This window comes from Natrix helvetica, assembly GCF_964273705.1.
Source record: "Natrix helvetica genome assembly, chromosome: 1".
Taxonomy (NCBI): Eukaryota; Metazoa; Chordata; class Lepidosauria; order Squamata; family Natricidae; genus Natrix; species Natrix helvetica.
In genome coordinates, this window is record NC_138548.1 from 269,117,509 (window position 1) to 269,138,304 (window position 20,796).

Sequence of the window (20,796 nt, forward strand, 5' to 3'; positions counted from 1 at the left end):
AATACAAAGACATCAAAGGTGGCATTCAGCAGGTTCTGACCAGTTCTGGAGAACCAGTAGCGGAATTTTTGAGTAGTTCAGAGAACTGGCAAATACCATCTCTGACTGGCCCTGCCCTCATCTATTCTCTGCCTCCCGAGTCCCAGCTGATTGGGAGGAAATGGGGATTTTGCAGTAACCTTGCCCTGGGGTGGGGAGTGAATGGAGATTTTACAGTATTCTTTCCCTGCCACACCCACAAAGCCACACCCACAGAACTGGTAGTAAAAAAAAATGAATCCCACCACTGAAAGTATACCTACATTTTTAAAAAGTTAAAAGTTGACTAATAGAAAAGATTAAAATACAAAATAAAACAATAATTAAAAACACAAGCATATCTCAGCAATCACAAATAAAAAATTTAGAATGCTAATTATGCAATGTTTGTTTTAAATTGCATCAATTTAAGAGGATTAAATAATAGAAAAACGTATCCTTGTCTAACTGTACAGACTTTTATTGTATAAGAAACAAAAAAATGGGGGTAAAACCACAGTTTCTTTTTATGAATAAAACAACAAAAAAGTTTTGACTTACTTTCAGGACTGATTTATGATGACATTTAATTCATGGACACGAGTCTACTTCATCAAATAAATACATAACCTGTTATTGTCAGATGACAAGCATAGAAGGAGGAAGAAGTGATATATGTTCACTTTTATAGAGTCTTTAGAGCAAGGTTGGATGCAGAATACTTTTTAACATTAATATCTATCAAAAAGTAAAACACAAGATTGTTCCATGCCCCTCTCTGCTATCCTTCAGATTGCTCTGTCTCCCATTTCAGTTTCAATGCAAGTGGACATCTTGCCAAGTACTGAGTCGTGGTTATCCAAAATTTATTTTTTAATGGAATATCTCAAGGCTTTATCTCCAATTCCCTGAAGTGTGACCTACAACCCAGTAGTTGTCCACATGGTTAGGATCAGTTATTTAAATGATGAAGTAGCACCGTTACAGAAAAGGTTCTTGAGTCCAAGTGATGAGAAAGGGACTCATGTCTTAAATACAAGATATACTTTGTACAAGAGAATTGCTTTGATGAGCTTTCAAGATTCTGTGACATTATGTTACAACAAGAAAGAAATGTTTCTTGCCAACCTCACAGGACTTGACAGTTCTGAAAAGGACTATACTGATCCAGATGGAATCATTGCACAACCTGGGGTCCTCCTAAATTCTTAACTTAAGCTTAAAGCATAGCCATGGGTAGAAGGGTATTTGTACAATTACATTTTGTGTACCAATTGTGCACTTTCCTCAATCAGGAGGTTTGGCTCCCAGTTATTTCCCTTCTGAATTACTGCCTATATATCCTAAGCCACATAGAAATTGCAACTACTCCAACTAGTTCAAAATGTGATTGTATGTATCGTTATGGTATGTCTTAGCAATAGGACTAGCATTTAGCAATATATACCACGCCACAGTGCTTAACAGTCCTCTCTGAGTGGTTTACAGAGTCAGCATATTGCCCCAACAATCTTGGTCCTTGGAAAAATAGAAAACCAAAACAAGCTTGAACCAGTCAGGATTGAACTTCTGGCAGTGGGCACAGTTTGCCTGCAATGCTGCATTCTAGGCACTGTGTGCTACCACGGCTCCTTGGTCTTGCTTCATCCCTTGCAATAAAGCCAGTTTATAAACTACCGTGGCTCTCACTAAGTTTCTGAGTAAATTCAAGGTGCTGGTTGCCATCCATAATGCCTTTCATGGCACAGAATTGGGTTATCCATCTGTCTCCTATTACTTTTGCCTGCAGAAATCCAACAAAGTTGGCATGCTTCTGGTCCCCTCAATTAAGCTACGTTACTTGGTGGAACCAAAGCAACAGGCCTTTTCTATTGCCCTGACTACTCTGTGGCCTTCTGTAGCCCTGATGACTTTCCATAAGGCATTAAAAAGTTGATTTTTTTCATGGGCTTTGGGCCAGGATGTTTATGAATCCAATTTTCAGGGGGTATGGATATGTGCATTGCCTCTGGTATGATGTTTCTTTGGGAGGGGTTTGTTGATGTTTTTATTCTTATTTTAACTGTTGTTTGCTAGCTGGAGTGATATTTCAAGTTGGAGAGCACAAAAATCAACTTAAATAAAATCACTGTAATGACTCTTTAAAAATAAAATCACAACTAAGGGAGCAATATTCCTTTAGAGATTTTCCATGACTAAAATGGGCTTCTGTTTGCTTTTGTATTTCCTCCTGGGTCTCCAGCAGAAGCTACTACTAGCTGAGAATGTCTCTCGCAAATAGCACTGTATTCCACCTACATGATGTCAACTCATTTGTGCCTAAAGAGAGAGAAGGAAGACTTGAACAGCTAAGGCAGGATGTGGACAGCACAAGCATCAGCTACCTAATTAGGTTAGTATGGAAAAAGAGTTGGTATTTCAATTATTCTGTGCCTTTTAAACTACTATGCCTCTATTTATTTGTTGTCCAATGTCCTTTAGCTGAATATCCAACTCAATATATGCGAAAGCATTACAATGAAAATGATGCCTCATATTTGAAGGCCATCTGTAGAGCCAGCAGAACAGTATGGCAAAACGTCACTGCATTTCCTCCTTTCCTGGGCATTTATTGGGGAATGGAGGAAGTGAAATCCCCATTCTGGAGCAAATCCTAACCTAGATTAGGACTGAGTTTCAGCAGCACTGTGAGAAGATAAGACACCTATGTAATCCTTGTCACCCAAACCATTCACCAACTATGATCTGCCCAGTGAACCCCAAGCAATAGAACAAAAAAACCACTTACTTTTCTGCCCATATTGACACTTAGGATGAAACTGGCTGGGGTTTCCTTTAGGAAATTGCCAAATATCCACAACTCAATCAAAACCATAGAGTAGATAATCCCCTCAAAATATTGAAACACAGTGTCAGTACCAGCTGCTCTTTAACTGCGACATGCTACGTTTAATGCAGGCATGTGGTATGTCAATAACAAAGAATGGGAACAAAAGAGGGGATGACAAATGAAATCAGAAGAAAAAACGATTGCAATTCAGTCACAAGCAGTTCCTACAATGAAGCTTAGGAGTGCCAAACTGGTGTGGTTGTTTAGCGTGCTGACCTAGAAACCAGGAAACAGAGTTCTAGTTTAAGCATGAAAAATCAGCCGGATGATTTTGAATCATTTAGTTTCTCTTAGCCCAATTCACCTCACAGAATTGTTGTTGTGGGGAAAATTGAAGGAATAGGTCGCTGCCTTAAGCTACTTATAAAAGTAACAAAGAAGGCAGGATAAAAAATATCTATGAGAAAGATAAATGCTTCACCAACACAGATTCCCCTCTTCTATAAGTTCTCAGTAGTATTGCAATACCAGTGAACAGTATCTGTCGGTGATGAAAAATAATGAAATAAGGCTGCAGATTCTTCCCATGTCCTGTTTCCCTCACCCCTTGCCTCTGTTTTCTCCTGTTGCAAACTCTTTTCCCCTGTTCTCCTCTGACGTTCCCTGCTTCCCCCACATTTAAAGAAAGCTCTCACCTGTCCACCCAAAGGGTCATCTGAGCACAGAGTCCCTCATAATCAAACATGGGTTTCTAGTTCTCTTGGCATTCCACTTCGTCATAGAGGTGAGGCTCTCGTTTTGCAATAGGAAAAAGATTGCCCCTGTTTAACATCTGTCACTTCCTGGGGGGAAAAAAACTTGGCAGGGAATCAGGTTACTCAGATTTCCTGCCTCTCAGTCCCAGAGTGTATAAGAATCTCTACCTTGTTATTGTTTGGTATCCCTCTTTCTTGGAAAGCAGCGAGTGATCATTGCCAAAAATATGGTTCTTGGGCTCCTTTCTTCTACAGGTAAATAGTCCCCGATAGTCACAAATTTCTGACTCAAGGCTTAAAAACAGCCAAGAACGCTATATCTGTTAAAAATTGGAAACCTTTTAATCTTCTTTTTCATCTGTCATCCCTGGAGGAGTCTCGCTGGAAGATTATTTTGAAGCACATACATCTTGTTTGCTACAGAAAGTAGTGAATAATGCTCATTGAAAATGTATATACCTCCTTCCTTCTATTGTTCTATTTCCTTGCAGCTGGCAGAAAATTAGAGGAACTTAAGTCAGATAAAGAAAATTGTTCCTGAATTCTGTTTAATTGTTTCAAATGAAAAGAAAACACTCTGACTAAAATTTTCAACCAGAATCATACCATCAAGATCAGGACAAGATCATCAAGTGTTTTTGATTTGGGATAAAACAGATTGAGGAGTTGTTTATTTAAATGTTAAATATGTGATAAATAATATTATTGATCATTCAAAATGTAGAAGTTTTAGAGTATGATACAAGCTTTTTAAAAAAAATGTTAATAGGCAGACTAGCATTGACTAGTTTCTTCAAAAAAGGTCAAAACTATTCATGGCACATATATTTCTCCTTTCATCAGACTGTTTCTCATTATTCCCAAATGTGCTGTTGATTCTTCTAAACAGGGTTTTGTTACAGATAAACTAGGAAGCTCAATACAGAAGTGTTTTCTTGTTTAATGAAAGTATGTGGAAAGGCGCTCACACTAAAGACTTTGGAAAATGCAAAGATTTCCTTCAAATGTAAACTACAGCTTTAACATATTGAAAATGTGCAGGGTTTTCTGGACAGAAGCCAAACTTCTGGACGATACAAATTCTACCCTGTACAATAGGAAAGCGTTCTAGAGAAAACAGGAATTTTCATCTATTTGCTGGTTGCTAATTAAAGGTCAGGATGCATTGCTAGTGTTTGGGGTGTGTTAAAAAAGGAGTGGGCATATTTGAGTGTAGAGCATATCACTTCATCAAAAAACAGAAGACGCCACTCCAGAAAGAGAACAATGTGTAACAGCCAGGAGATTAATGTTTGTGGGAGCAACAGAAAGAAGCATAGTCAGCTAAGAGCTATGTGCAAGCAAAGGAAAAGCAGTCTATAGTCGGAGATAAAGGCTGAGTTTGATTCCAAGTGATTCACCAATTTGGAATCTCCAAGAAAGAGAGACAGTGAGGGAAACAAATCTACAACATGAGACAGTGGACTAAAAAAAATACTCTGTGCACAGATTGGAATAAGAGAATTGAAAGTGAAAGCAGTTTAAGGAAAGGGGGAAAATTATTTACAGCACTTAAAACAGCAGTGCCAGAAATAAAGGTAGAGGTTTTAATTCATTTCTTTATTGAAGAGACTTACATGGTCACCAATTTTATGTATCAGGACTCTGGGTAGCTCACAATGGCAATAAAAATGAAAAAGAAACAAGTTAAAAAATAGCATCCGCACCCTCCAAAAAACAACAGCATAACAAGGTCATTTGACTTCAGGCCACAAAATTAAGAGGAATTATGGAAAACTATGTAGACAGGATTATACGAAACTATCTTGACTGCAGGAAATTAGTATAAGATAGAGTTGTTTATGTTAGCAAAATTGACATATTGCCTGTGCATCTTTGAAGCAACACATAGGATACTTCAAGGCGGAAATCTATACCAACTTCTCTGTCCTGCCTTTCCAGATATCTGAACAGGATATGCTAACTTTTTAATATTTGTATATACATTTGTTGGAAAGGAAAGGATCATAAATCAGTAAACACACAAAGAGAGATTAGGACGTATATGCTAGCACCAGCTGTTTGCCTAGGATGCTTGCTGTGGAGAGCAGTTAGGAGGCAAAAGACTTCAGGGTATAATTGATTAACGTCTTGTCAATTGTTAATTTGCTGTTAACACTGTTGCTGTTAGGACACTATTTCTCAACCTCAGCAACTTTAAGATGTGTGGACTTCAGCTTCCAGAATTCCCCAGCCAGATGCTGGGGAAGTCTGAGAGTTGAAGTCCATACACCTTAAAGTTGCTAAAGTTGAGAAATACTGCATTAGGAAGGCACTGCATAGAAAAGGGGCTCATTTAGATACTCAAAGTACCAGACAATATTTGATTTTTAAGCCTATGCCTTCTGGGTGGAGGACATGTCCTCATTTTGCCAGATGTTTAGTAACAATACTGAACCATCCCAAACTGAACCCACAATAAAGCCATTATTAGAGCTCTTATGAAGTAACTAGAGAATGGCAATAATATACTGGTCCCTGCCTGGCCATGCTTTGTTAAAGTGGTAAAGAAGATGCTAGCTTCTCAGCTGCAGGCAGTTCTGTAGAAAGGAGATTGCCTTTACCAATTTCAAACTGACTTCAGAGCAGGATAGGGATTGAGAATACCTTGGACATAGTAATAGTTAAAGTTTGGAACTTGACAAAGGAAAAGTGACCAGGTTGATTATTTTATTTTATTTTATTTTAATCTCCTCAACAATTTTCAGAATCAATAATAATATTCCTTTGGATCATTTGACTGACTTGGGAATAGAAGTATTATTACGATGGTTCTGCTCCCGACTATCAGATAGATTTCATATGGAGTCTTCTGGAAATGGTCTGTGAAATGGCAACTAGTATAGTACTGTATATATCACAAGGCTCCATTCAGTCTGATTCATCAAAGATTGCCTACTTCTAGTCTACTGGTAGTATCTGGGGAAGCTATTCATTGAGTGCAAGGATATAATTGTAGTGACAGAAGATTTCAGTAACATTTATCAGTTAATGGAGTAACTTTTCTGAATGCTTGCCTGCATTCAACAATGGGCTGAAAGAGGGACTTAAAAAGGAGTCTGAATCCAGGAAAGATCAGGGTGCTTAGCAGAATGTCAAAGATGCGAAAAAGTAATTCTGAATGGAATTATGCTATCCCACAAGAAGCTGAAACACAGCCTGAAGATGCATCTGGATTGGAAGCTTGATTGCTTTTTCAATTTTTCAAATTGAAACAATGTCCAGGATAAATCTTTTAGACACTTTCATTCTTAAAATGATTTGGAACATGTCACACACCAGTAAACTATGCAACCTCCAAGATTGACTATTGTGATATGTTCTACTTGGGGTTATCCTTGTGTCTAATCTGGAAATTTCAGATGTTATAGAACTCATCAGTTAAAGTGGTTTCTGGAAATGCTCAAAGGCAAATTATAGTTATTATATAAGGAGTCATACCAATTTGTTTCCAAACAAGTGTAAAATGCTACATTTAGAGCCAGATTACTAGAGAAGATTTCTCTTATCTATAATTCTTATCCTTCCTTTCTTTGAGGTTATCTGAGGTGGTTTGTCTACTATTGCTATGGTCAATTTTTACAGAAAGTCATGATTAAGTTAGCTCTAAAGCCAAATTATTTCTTTGAAATGCAGTTCTTAGTTGACAGAGTAACTTTTTTGAATTTAATTGAAACACCTAAGTGTCCTGAAAACAGAGTTTTAAAAAACATGCATAATTCAGTCTCTGAATTTAGCTTGTTTTGCAATAACCTGTGAAGAAACAAATAAAAATTCCTAAAAGAAACACACTAATTTAGATTGCTAATAATAATCATAATATAAAATAAGTATATAAGATATTACTTAATATTTGAGATAAAAAGAGATAAAAAAGGAAGGATGTGGATATTTTTAAAGCGATGATTTGAGGATTAGAAAAAAAGATGTAAAGATATTAGAGTCTACATTAAAATTCAAAGTGTAAATTTGCTGTAACTTTCTTATATCAGATGAATTCTGCAAGTTGTACTTTTTAATCTTAGTACATCAATGTGACTCTAGAAAGCAAGGAGTATGAAGGTTCTTACCCTGAATGCTAGGTGGAAATAAAAGGGCTTAACCTTGGTAGAATTCAACCTTGGAGTTGAATCAGAAAACTTGAAAGTGGATGTCATATTTCTCAACAATACACATATGGTTTATACACACATACACACACACACACATCAAGCATCTGAATTTTGATCACATGACCATGGGGATGTTGCAAAGGTTGTAACTGTAAAAAATGGGCATAAATCACTTCTTCAATGCCGTTGTAACTTTGAATTCTCACTAAATGAACTGTTGTAAATTGAGGATTACCTGTACTCACACACATGTATACACACATATAAAAGTGTGTGCATATTTATATACAACTGAAGAATTAATTTTGGGCCAATCACTGGCTATGTAGCTACAAACCAACCGTCTACAGTACAGTTAGCATCCAGATATTTAAAACACTAAGTCCTGTTGCAAGCACAAAACAGTAAATAATGAAGGAAAGCTGGTATTTTGCCAGGAATCACATGGAAGTACAGTACAGATAAGCATGGGGGGGGGGGGGGGGATAGCACAACTTCAGTGGGATTGTAACACTTCAGAGTGTCCGTGGAGAATTTACTGACTGTATTAACAACAAGGGCAAAATCTCTGCCTGCAAATATTTATGACCTGTAAGAATAACAAAAATTTCTTCACACACACCCTCTGCTTTTTTCAAATATCTATATTCTGACTGTTCTTAATAATGGAGAGCCATTGAAATAGGCCTTTAGTAATGAACTGTCAAATCCCAGCAGCAGCACTCTAAAACATGCTCCTTCTAAACATGTAAATACCACAACCCAGGAAAAAGAGCATCCCTACATGTTTGGTTTCCTTTATTTCCACCCCTCTCCCTTGTGCCTTATGTTATTAATAGTGGCAAGAAAACAAACAAACTTTAGCCAATGCCAGTTGGCATAACATCATGTCTCAACTTGAACCTGCTTAATTTCTACTTAATATGCAGTGCCCTTGTCAGAAAATTAATGGTGGAAAACTTAATAGATTGGTGAAGATCATAGCAAGAGTAGCTTTCCCCCTCAATTCTTCCTGGCCTTGTCTTCTCCCGAAGATAGTGGAATGAGAAGAATCTAGAATGTGTTTATGTAACCTTTCCATTCACCCAGGCAAGAATAGAGAACCTACCTGGTGTTGATGAATGGCTATCCTGTAGATTTTGCTAAGTATACATCTGAATTGACCTGCTGTGTTGGAAAATATTTTCACTACCGGCAAAACACTTTTCTCTTCTGGCTTATTAATTCTTACCTGCAAATTAGCCCAGAGCTTCAAGCTTGTTCGAGCTGCTGTGTTGCTCTTTAAAAGAATTAATGATAAACCCCCGCGCTCCAGTTGTTACGTAGGCTGGTAGCCCAGCCCCCTCGGCTAAGAGCATGTGGGCTGTTTACTGCAGAAGTAGGCTGTGTCAGCTGAGAGTTTCTGTTCTGTACAGTACCCTCCCTATGCAGCTAAACGCAGCCAAGGCAACCAATTCAGTGGCAGCTGGCCAGCTCTGGAGCTTGCTGGATGAAAATGGAAGGTGGCCTGCCAGGGAATCAATAACCAGGGACAATTGGAGACAGGGGGAACAGGGTAAGGTCAAAGAACTTTGAAAGCACAAAAAACTCACTTCAAAGTCCAAAGAACTTTCGTTGCCTCTTTGCTAACAAGCAGCCCTCAGCTTGCTCCAGGCACAACATCCGTGGACAGCATTCTTTGCTTTTATGGACAAAGGGGGTTTCTGACAGCTGCGAGCAAGCAAACTGTGTGGCATAAATCTCCTTACAAATATAAATGGGCTGTATTATTCGTTCCATATCTAACTGGGGGGCGGGGGGACACATAAGCTATCGCCTAGGACTGCTTTCTGAGCATTTAGTGATTACTCATTTTTTGTGTGCCATAATAGCCCTAAATTAAAAGAGTTTTGATTGAGAAAGTACACAAATTATTCCAGTAGGTAAGTAGAAAAGGTAAGCTTTACGCTTATTACATTTTCATATCTTTATAATCTTGCTCCAAGGCACAGGAACAAGAAGCAAACAGACCGGTTTCTCAGCTTGATGATACAATTCCCTCCCCCCCCACCGCTCTTTCTCTCCCCCCCCCCCGCGGATGAGGATGCCCAAAGCATTGTGATTCCTACCATATCATATCCTTAAGATGACCCAGCAGGATTGAGAAACTTCCAGAAATTATCAACAATAGTTTATTATACATGCCACGATCTTAGCAGCATTTCAATTGAAATGGATCTCAGGACATTTGCTCCACTTTTATATCTGATGGACAGTTCCCCCCCCCCCCACATTCTGTCTCTTTTATGTTATCACTAACCACTTCCCTGACTAAATCCCTTTAGATCTCCTGGGACTTCACCACCAGGAATTCTTAGACAGTTGGGTCTACAGTCCTAAAATTCCTTATTTGCCGAAATCATACTTTCCGGTCTGATACTGCTGAGTTTCATTGTACTAAATGGTGGGAGAATGACAGAACCTATAATCTAATACAGTACATTTGGGCTGTTTGTTGTTATTAGTATACCAGCTGCCAGCTAAATAATTTGCAGCTAATTAAGCCTTAAATTAAGTAATTGATTATAAAATGTTTAAATTTTTAATATTTAAATTGAGCACAATTTCCCAAATTAATTAGCATTAGTCTGCACAACAGCTTTACTGCAGTTCAGTGAAATAATTACCTAAGTAACACTCTATAGTTTTAAAGGGATGAGTTATTTTATTCCCATCTATCCAGGAGCATCCTATACCACTTCATATTGTCAACCCAACCCTCTTGATTGTATGGCCATTTTCATTGTGTGAATGGCAAGAAAGAAAAAGAGGAAGTAAGTAGCTATAAGGGCAAGAGAATGCAGATATTAAATATCAATGTTTTAACTTCAAGATATCTATTTATAGTTGGCAAAGGAGGAATAGGTTCTATTGTTCTGATGACTGCACATATGACCTGTATTCAGCAGAACATTATCTTTCAGGATTTAAATCTAATTTCACCATGCTGATCTCACCTAAATGTTTGCTGAGGGTTGTTTATTTCAGATCAATTTCTTCTCTGCATTTCCATTAGCTCCAATGCCTTCCTTCTATTTTATTCTGTCATTTTTCTCTGCCACAGGCCTCAGCCTGCAATTTCTTGAAGATCATTATAGGAAATAGCACATCTAGAAGGATGGTGGGAGGGATGTAAGGCCCAGAGAAATGCTGCCATGCTGGCCACTGTAGTTGGGAATGCTGACATTAAAGCATTAGAACAGCAAAATGTCATTCTAATGCTAGCAACAAAGAGAAAATCACTGTAAAAATAAGAAAACTGTGGCAACACTATTCACCATTTAACAAATTCCCTGCTGTGACAATGCAAAGAAGACAGAATCAATAAAGAGGATCTTATATGGCTGGGGGAGGGAAAACGAACACAACCTTAATTTTTTGCATAGGGCTGCAGGTATGTTGGAATAGAAATGGATAAGGAAGAAAGTGATATTTAAATAATAAGAAACCCATTCTATAAATCAGTAGTTAGATCTGAATGTGGAATCCAGTTAATCTGAATCACAGAGAATGGCCCTTGTTCCTGGAATAAGAAAGATTCCCGCAGTGATTTTTAAAAATGCTCTGCACAGTTGTCTCTGTATCAGAAAACACATTTTGTAAGAGAAAGTGGGGACACAATGTTTTAGGACAATCCCTATTTAGGGACCCTATCTTTACTGAGATTATTATTATGAAATAATAACCAAAATAGTATTACGATTAAGAATAAAAAAGACCCAAGTGAGATGACAATACAAGAGGTTCCACGTATGTAAGCTCCATGTAATAATTTTAAATTTTGTACTATAAATACTGGTATTGGGTAGGAACTTTTTTTATTTGAAGCTGACAGCATCAGTATCAGCTGTGGTTTGACTGCAATAAGCTAAGTTTACTGCCGAGGTGTGGTATGCCAATAATAAAGAATATAAACTAAAGGTGAAATCCCATGCACTTTATCCCACATTTATTTAGTTCTCCCAACTACAATACAGACAGATGGTTAGTAAAACTCAGAGTACTTACTGCAGAACAGTGGAAGAATATTTGAGAACATACTAAGTAGGAGAGCTGTTACTATTGTTATAACCAGGGGTTGCCACAAAGAAGAGGGAGTCAAACTATTCTCCAAGGCACCTGAGGGTAGAAAAAGAAGCAATGGGTGGAAACTAATCAAGGAGAGAAGCAATTTAGAACTGAGGAGAAATTTCCTGACAGTTAGAACAATTAATCAGTGGAACAGCTTGCCTCCAGAAGTTGTGAATGCCCCAACACTGGAAGTCTTTAAGAAGATGTTGGATAGCCATCTGTCTGAAACGGTATAGGGTTTCCTGCCTAGGCAGGGGGTTGGACTAGAAGACCTCCAAGATCCCTTCCAACTCTACTATTGTATTGTATTGTATTGTATTTAAATACCTAAAATAGTCCTCACAAGAGATAGTTATTGTGAACTATGATTAGAGCCAGAGATCAGTGTAGTACAAGTTTATAAAGAGGGAGGAAGCCAAACCGAGATCACAGATATTTTCCCCCCTCCAACAAGACCCATGCGTAACTCTTCTTGGACAATGGCTTCAGTTTCCAAATGAAGGGCATCTACAGTGGAGCCATCTCATGACTGGATCAACAGGGCTTTACTCTATGTTTCTTGGTTGAAATTGGAATAAACCTAGCCAAAGAATTTGTCTTCACATAGCAACAAACTTATGTATGGACAACAAATAATACTTCTTTTGAGAGAAACTGGTCTATGTTGGGAGGTGACTGAGGATATCAATGACCTATCAACTCCAGGCAAAAAACACTGGTGAGAGAGAAATGTTAAACCATGGGCCATATGCATCACGCGGCCCACGGGCTGGATGCACCACATGCAGGCCATGCCCAGCGCAACTCCAGGAAGGGGGGAAACATTGCAAAACATCACATGACTGCAACGTGATGCGGCGAGTTTGACACCCATGTACAGTTGAGAGTTGCAATTTAAAAATGGCAAAAAAAATCAATATAATTTGGAAATGCAACTTTCCACATAATCTAGATTTTAGTAAAAACCTTACTAGAAGAAATGCAGATTTTTTTCCCATTATCCAATTATAATAAAAACCACAAGAAACTTAATTACAGTTTTGCATTTAATTAACAATAAGATAGTATGGCTAACTGAAATAACATCAAGCTGAGTTTAATGTAGAAGGAAACAGAGAAGTATGGTGGATTCAGCTATACAAAGGAAATACATGTTTTCCCACTTCTTCCTTGAGTTGATGTATTTCTGGTTCATTCCACTGTTTTAAAGAAGAGTTCTAATTTTTAGAAACTGCAGCCAAGTTTCAGCACCTGCTTAGTTGTGTTTTTACATTTTAGGAACTGCTAAATAATGCAAGTTTAAATAAAACAGACCTTCTTCCTCTTAAGATGCAGGTGTCTGCTTTTGTTGAAGGATTGAGGATTCTTCTCATTAGCGTTTTAGATCTTCATGTGCTATTATTATAAATTGTAGACTCAAAGCCAAAATGCCTAGTTTGGGTCCTGCTGTTCGAAGCAGTGATAAGATGATATGGAAATGTTCTTCAACAACACAATTTTAAATTGAAAACATGCTCAATGGAAGACATTGCATTTGAAGTTGCTTCTTATTCAATTCAAAATGGAATTGATGTCTCAGCTGAGAATAAGGTATTCTTGCCTTCAAAGATTTATGCACCATGTGCATTCAGTAGCACGTCAGAATTTACGCAGACCTGCTATCTTCATTCTCTTCTCTGCCATGCCCTTTTATGTTTTTGTCATGTTTCTCTTTCCTGCTCTATGTTCCTTTATACCAGCGGTTCTCAAATAGTGGGGCGCGCCCCCCTGGGGGGGCGCGAGGCTCCGTAAAGGGGGGCGCGAAGGCTCCCTTTCCATCTGGGTGCAACGGCGGCGAAGGCGTGGGCGAGGCATAATATATGCCGCCTGGAAGTGGCAGCACTTCGGACTGTGGATTTTCATTGGAGCCGCGGGCTGGAGCTGTGCAAGAAGCCTGCTCGGGCGGGGGTGGGAGGGAGGGAAGCATGGGACCGCCCGTCTTCGCCACCGCATAGCTCGCCTCCCCGCCAGCAGCTCCACCGCAACAGCCGCTGTTGGGGAAGGGACAAAGGGGCGGCGGTCGCCCGATCTTGCCACCGCCACCCCTTCGCCCCTGGTAACGGCAACTGTTGTGCTGCTGCTTCCAGCTGGGATGCTGGAGGAGCTGCTGGCAGGGAGGGAGGGAAGAAGGGCAGAAGGGAGGTGGAAGGAAGGAAAGAAAAGCAGACACGCCGGAGGGAAAGAGGAAAGAAGGCAAGCAGGCAGGAAGGAGGCAGAAGGAAGGAGGGAAGAATGGAACTGGAAGGGAGGCAGGGAAGGAGGGAAGGAGAAAGGAAGGATAGGAGGATAGGGAAACAGGAAAGAAGGCAGGCAGAAGGGAGGGAGGTGCAAGGAAGGAAGAAAGCATAGATAAGCAGGAGGGAAAGAAGGCAGGCAGGCAGGAGGAAAGAGGAAGGAGGGAACTGGAAGGGAGGCAGGGAAGGAGGGAGGGAGAAAGGAAGGATAGGAGGATAGGGAAAGAGGAAAGAAGGCAGGCAGGCAGAAGGGAGGGAGGTGCAAGGAAGGAAGGAAGCATAGATAAGCAGGAGGGAAAGAAGGCAGGCAGGCAGGAGGAAAGAGGAAGGAGGGAACTGGAAGGGAGGCAGGGAAGGAGGGAGGGAGAAAGGAAGGATAGGAGGATAGGGAAAGAGGAAAGAAGGCAGGCAGGCAGAAGGGAGGGAGGTGCAAGGAAGGAAGGAAGCATAGATAAGCAGGAGGGAAAGAAGGCAGGCAGGCAGGAGGAAAGAGGAAGGAGGGAACTGGAAGGGAGGCAGGGAAGGAGGGAGGGAGAAAGGAAGGATAGGACAATAGGGAAAGAGGAAAGAAGGCAGGCAGGCAGAAGGGAGGGAGGTGCAAGGAAGGAAGAAAGCATAGATAAGCAGGAGGGAAAGAAGGCAGGCAGGCAGGGGGAAAGAGGAAGGAGGGAACTGGAAGGGAGGCAGGAAGGAAGGGAAGGAGGAAGGGAGGGTGGAAGGAAGGATAGACAAGTAAGAGGGAAAGAGGAAAGAAAGCATGTGACTACGGTGGGAGACGAGGAAAGACCGGTGTGCTATGTTATGCAGAGGTGTACTTATAACAATTTTATAGACAAATGATACTATTTACAGTCGCGCGGGGGGGGGGGGGCGCGAAATGTTTTCTTCTTCCTAGGGGGGGCATGACAGAAAATAATTGAGAAGCACTGCTTTATACAGAGATTTTTCATCTAAGTTACATTCATTGTTATTTTGGAGAACTGCTAATAAAAGACAGCTTAGGTGTATGCTATTAACTACAGTGATGAAAAAAATAGTGAGAAGTACTTTGTGATGTTATGACAAATTCTATTTGCTTGTGCTTCTGGCCCAACATTGGATACAAATATCTACATTGCAGGGCCTACATTGTGATTTCACAATACACATCTCATCACCTGGAATCATATATGATCTCCTGCTTGAGCCGGGGCTGGACTAGAAGACTCCCAAGATCTCTTTCAACTCTGTTATTCTGCTCTGTTCTGAATGACATCATGCATCATGTGCCATCACATTCGCAAGACCAGAAGCCCTCAAATTGTAAATCTGGGCCACAGAAGCAAAACTGAGGAAGGAGTTCTTCAGTGTGGAAATGGGAGACTTTGTTGACTGCTGACACTAGGCTAGGCTTTGCATAGGATCTAAATACCAGAATTCTTTTTCATGAGTTTTTGCACTCTTCAGAACAGTTCCTGGGACAATTCCAAGCTGCTTGTAAGCACTGCCTAAGGCGATCCAGAGAGGACCAGGGTGTTCCACCTTCTCCCTTTTCCAACAATCACTCTTCCTGGAGCCTTTTCTGGGGGAGTTTTATGCTGGATTCCGGTGCACCCAATCCTGGACAATGCATCACTACTTCCCTTGCATCTCTCAGAAGAGAATGATACCTTTTAAATGTCAGATTTCACTTAGAGGCAGGACTATTAGCCATTTGAAAAGCTCATAAGAGTTCAAGTACTCCTGATAAGTCATTCCTTACTGAAGAAAATTTAAGAAGTCATAATTAAAATATTCTAGTTAATGCTGTGTTTCAACAGCAAGCCCTTTGCAGAGAAACAATATTCAAACTCTTTTGTTGCCTCTTTCTTAGTCCCGTCCTATGAAAAGAGTCTTCACTCACTCTTTTTTGTGCAAAAGGGCCATTCAGCTTCTGTTCCTTACTGTAATTAGCAATGACCAGATTTTTTTTCATGGACCCTTTCACAGGTAGGAACCAATGAGTTTGCATTTCTAAGGGTAGACTTGCAACATGCTCAGCATCAGGAACTCAGGGTGACCTTCCCCACTGGAAGAAGCCTTGAAAGGCAAGGAACGTGAGACAGAAAAGAGTGCCTTGGCCTTACTTGGGTAGCTCTGGGGTGTGTCAAATGTGTGTTGCAGGAGTTGTAACTGTGAGCACAAAGGTTACAGAGGGAGAGCCCAGGTCCCAGGTGTGACTTCTAGAAATGATCAGTTCCATATGCGGAACAGGCTCTGAACAAAGTATAATAAGATGAGGGGGAGGAGGTCACATAAACTCATTAATTATTTTAAGGGATTGTGATACCACAAAGGTTGAGAAACCCTGCTCTAGATTACTTCTGACTTAAACTTCACTTTACCAAAGAAAGCATTGCTTTGTCACTATCTAATAAAATGAAATTCAATGGTGAAAAGAGTAAGGTTCTACATTTAGGCAACAAAAACGAAATACACAGGTACAGTATAGGTGGTACCTTGCTCAGTAGTAGTAACTGTGAAAGGGATCTTGGAGTCCTAGTGGACAACCATTTAAATATGAGCCAGCAGTGTGCAGCAGCTGCCAAAAAAGCCAACACAGTCCTTGGCTGCATCAACAGAGGGATAGAATCAAGATCACGTGAAGTGTTAATACCACTTTATAAGGCCTTGGTAAGGCCACACTTGGAATACTGCATTCAGTTCTGGTCGCCATGATGTAAAAAAGATGTGGAGACTCTAGAAAGAGTGCAGAGAAGAGCAACAAAGATGAGTAGGGGACTGGAGACTAAAACATATGAAGAACGGTTGCAGGAACTGGGTATGTTTAGCTTAAGAGAAAGAAGGACTAGGGGAGACATGATAGCAGTGTTCCAATATCTCAGGGGTTGCCACAAAGAAGAGGGAGTCAAACTATTCTCCAAGGCACCTGAGGGTAGAACAAGAAGCAATGGGTGAAAACTAATCAAGGAGAGAAGCAACTTAGAACTGAGGAGAAATTTCCTGACAGTTAGAACAATTAATCAGTGGAACAGCTTGCCTCCAGAAGTTGTGAATGCCCCAACACTGGGAGTCTTTAAGAAGATGTTGGATAGCCATTTGTCTGAAACGGTATAGGGTTTCCTGCCTAGGCAGGGGGTTGGACTAGAAGACCTCCAAGGTCCCTTCTAACTTTACTATTGTATTGTATTGTATTGTATTGTATTGTATTGTATTGTATTGTATTGTATTGTATTGTTTCATAGATTTTTTTTTGTTTGCATTATCCAGTGCAGCATTTGGTCATGGCCCCCTTTCTCTGTTCACATCCATCACCACTGAAAGGAATGTAGTTGGTTTTGAGCATAATACTCCTTTCCTTTTTCCTAAATAAAGAGGAATGAAACACTCTCCCCTGCCTCAGACCCCACAACAATAATTTCCACAAGCAATACTTACAAACAGGAGAGTGCAAGTGCAGGAGTTAAAAGAACTCTTCTCTAATCATAGTGCAAGGTATAAAAATATAGGAAATAAAGGTAATTTACTGAAAAGCAAGAGACAGCAAAAACAGACAGGAAATTGATCTCAGAAATATTGGTAAACCATTGTCAGATCATCTAGATATGGTTCAGGGTAATGAATATGGGTTCCTTTTTTATGCATTGTGGAAATCTAGTTATCTGAAACGCTAACAATAGCTATGTCATGAAGTTGGAACTTCTACTGCAGATCAGGTTTATATATTCCTGCATTAAAATCTTATAACTGGTAAATTGCTCTCACCTAAATTGTAAATTATAACACAGCTTGAAACATATGGGCTAAATTAATGCACTTAACACTAGTTTGATAAGAAGTGTCACCACATACAGCTAGGCTTCAATTTATGACTGTAATGGAGCCCAGAATTTTCATCATAAGTTATGAAAGTCATAAGTCAGGCAATCACATGACCAGATCCAATGTTTATAACTTTTTTTGCAGCAGTTGTTAAGTGGATGCTATGGTCATTAAGTGAACACAGCAGTCATTTAGTGAATGCAAATCAATTTATTACTAGTGGGGTGGGGTTTTGTTGCAAACCACCCCCAAAGGCGGGAAAGTGGCAAAAAACATCACAAATTGCAATCATGCAACTATGGAAAACTTCAATTGGTCATAAAGGTGACCTGATTGCCAAGCAAATGAAATGCAGTCATGTAACCACTAGGAAAGAGGTCAGAATTCTCAAACAAGGAGGTCCATTGTAACTTTGATCAGTTGCTAAGAGACAGGTCATTAAGTGAGGATGAGCAGTGCCCATCCCAGAGGGAAATGATCCATTGTCAAATAATTACTAGATGATAATGCAAAGTTTTAGAGCTGCATTTGACCATCTGACCAAGGGGACCAAATCTGGGAAATCTGCAAAATGAACCAAAAAAAAGAGCTAGATTCATGAATATGTACCTGATTTCTATGGGTATGGCAAGAACATGGTTTGGGATGATTTTATTGTGATTAATCAATCTTCTGGATGAGGCAAGCTGGGACAATTAGAAAATCTTACTCACTGGAAGTGTTCAGTACTTCCATCGAAAATTTTCACATTCCCTTGAACTGCTACCAATACTGATAAGACGGACCTCAGTGCCTCTTTGCTTCTTTCCATGTTGGACACTCCAGTTGCAGTTGATAGGCAACAGGAAGGGAAGAAACGATTTCCAAGTCTATCTAGCTCTTTCCTTTCACACTTGTCGATTAACCTTGGTGAGACGCTGGGTCATTTGCAACTGAGGAAGGGGAGTGATTCTGATGGGAGAGGTGGTGTGAAGGAACGTAAATCAGGCCTTGAGAAAGAAGGGATGGACCATTAAAAGGGGGGGGTGGTGCACAAAAGATTAGTAATTCCTAAGAAAAATGAAAGCAAAAGAAAGAAACACAAAATAACCCCCCCACCCCCACCCCCACCCCGTGATTTAACTCTGTGTAAAATGGAACAGACAATAATTCTGACAGGTTTTTAACATTATGTTATTTTACCCTACCGCAATAAAGAATATTCTAAGGCAAGGGCATCAAACTCAAGGCCCGCAGGCCACATCCAGCCCACGGGGTGCTTAAATCTGGCCTGCATGGCTGGGCAGATTATCAAAGGACCAGCCTGTGATACCTCTGCTGGCCAAAACAGGCCACGGCCTCCTGCAGCACTCTGCCGGCCAAAAATGGGCCACACAGAACCTTACGAGGCCCCACATGGCCCGTTTTTGGCCTCCAGCAGCACTTTGCCAACCAAAAATGGCCCATGCAGGGGCTTGCTGGACCTCTGCATGATCCATTTTGGCTAGCAGAGTGCTACTGGAGGCCAGGGAGGCAGAAAGTGGGCCACACAGGGCCTCCATGTGGCCTTTTCCGGCTGACAAAGTCCTGCAGGAGGTGTTCGTCCCATCTTCCCCTCACTCCCCATGGCCCCCCACCAGCCCAAAGAGGCAAATTACAATGCTGATCTGGCACTTGAAGAAATCCAGTTTAACACCCCGTTCTAAGACAATGGTTCTCAGCCTTTTCTTTATCATGGACCCCATTTAAATTCTTGTTGTGCTGTTTTGTGTGACCATGGCCACAAACTCCCAAAACTCAACTCAACATTTAAATCATAACATTTTTTCAAGCCGTCACAGACCCCCTGTGACAACATCACAGTCACACAGGGGTATGCAGACCACAGGTTGAGAACCACTATTTTAAGACACACAACCATGTCTGTTTCTTGATCTTGCTTCCCTCAAAGTCTGATAAAGACAGCTTGTTTGAAATAGATGTTTAAACAACAGTCTTTGAAAGTAATAAACCTAGATGTTGTGTCATATAGGAGTGCAAATCCCCACATAATCTATTAAAACTATTAAACACACACTCATATATATTATTTATAAGGTGCCAATGACAGAAAGGCTACATTCTTCTCCTTCAGCCATGTTGATTTTGTGAATGTTCTTACTTGTTTAGGCAATATTTGAGAAGCTCTACAAGTGTTTCATGATACCATCTAGTGCTCAAACAAGAAATTATCTACCATTGTTCTAATTTCTTAGTTTCAGAATTGAAACACATACCTGCACTTTCAGAAATATACAAGGCAATAGGTAGTTCCTTTCTGACAGAAAAATCTCTCCCAGCCATAACATTTGCATGGTAAACTTCAGATATATGGAACGAACTATTCCAGGATAATTCCACAGTGTAAATCATGGTTGGGAAAGTATCAACTATGACAATATGATTTTCTAAAATTCAGATTAATCATCCCCAGTCTCAGTTTATACCCGTGATTTGCCTTTGCTTGTCACCAATGCATGTCACAAATCTGAAGTATTTATGGCCAAAGATTTGAAAAAAAACAAGAATATGCTTACCCTAGTGTGTGCCTTCTTTCTGGTATCTTTAGGAAACCCAAGTATATCCGGATAGTATGTTGGCTTGCTAACCATAAGGATTTTGAATCAGATTTGCTAAGGAGGCCAGCCTCCTGAGCTGCTCACAATATGTAATTTCATCTTTGCTTGTCTTGATTGGTTAAAATGCCTGGAATGGAAAGATTGCAAAGTAAACATTACAAGGAAAGAAACAAATGTTGTTGAGCCTGTTTGATCACAAGTGGCACAACATAGAAATTATTGGTTCTTATTGAGAAATGCGTTCATTATGTTTCTTGTACA

At 40.1% G+C, this 20,796-nt stretch overlaps 1 protein-coding gene across 4 annotated transcripts in view; it reads right to left on the reverse strand.

The window, feature by feature from the left end:
* Positions 1 to 20,585, reverse strand: part of ARHGEF37 (Rho guanine nucleotide exchange factor 37) — a 61,006-nt gene extending 40,421 nt beyond the window's left edge. The window contains exon 1 of one of the 4 annotated variants that reach the window (XM_081935516.1): positions 20,494 to 20,585. The gene's annotated coding sequence lies outside the window, so the exon portion shown is untranslated. The other 3 variants (XM_081935515.1, XM_081935518.1, XM_081935517.1) reach the window with 3 other exon arrangements.
* Positions 20,586 to 20,796: the final 211 nt, after the last annotated feature.